Source organism: Somniosus microcephalus, chromosome 1, assembly GCF_052327205.1.
Source record: "Somniosus microcephalus isolate GS21.2 chromosome 1, FLI_Smic_1.0, whole genome shotgun sequence".
Taxonomy (NCBI): domain Eukaryota; kingdom Metazoa; phylum Chordata; class Chondrichthyes; order Squaliformes; family Somniosidae; genus Somniosus; species Somniosus microcephalus.
In genome coordinates, this window is record NC_140987.1 from 339862259 (window position 1) to 339862709 (window position 451).

Consider the following 451-nt stretch of genomic DNA (forward strand, 5'->3'; position numbering starts at 1 on the left):
GCTTCGCTCCTGTGAACTTGCCGTTTTGGTGGATGCCGTTGGCACTGCTGCGGTCCCGGTCTCCGCTCTCAGGCCCAGATCCAGGCCCAAGCCTTAGGCTCCCGAGCTGCTCGCGTTCGCCGCCCCGTCCAAAGCAGCTGCGCGGCGCCTGCCAACCGCCGCCCGTGCGCACGCGCGGCCGCAGCCAGGGGAGGCGCGGGAATTTCAAACATCCCTGCACACTCGGTCAAGGCCAGAGGAAGAACTTGCAATCATAACTCGCTTTTCCCTACCTCAGGTCGTCCCGAAGCGCCTTACAGCCAATTAGGTCATTTTGAAGTGTAGTCACTCTTGTAATGTAGGTAACGCAGCTTCCAGTTGCAAACAACAATCCCACAAACAGCAGTGTGATAATGACCAGATAATCTGGCTTGGTTATGTGTGTTGAGCGATAAATGTTGACCAGGAGACC

At 57.2% G+C, this 451-nt stretch overlaps 1 protein-coding gene across 2 annotated transcripts in view; it reads right to left on the reverse strand.

Annotated features, from left to right (window-relative positions):
* Positions 1–164, reverse strand: part of LOC147124937 (U2 snRNP-associated SURP motif-containing protein-like) — a 65747-nt gene extending 65583 nt beyond the window's left edge. The window contains exon 1 of one of the 2 annotated variants that reach the window (XM_085994879.1): positions 22–164. The gene's annotated coding sequence lies outside the window, so the exon portion shown is untranslated. The remainder of the gene's footprint in view (positions 1–21) is intronic. The other variant, XM_085994863.1, reaches the window with a different exon arrangement.
* Between the last annotated feature and the right edge of the window lie 287 nt (positions 165–451).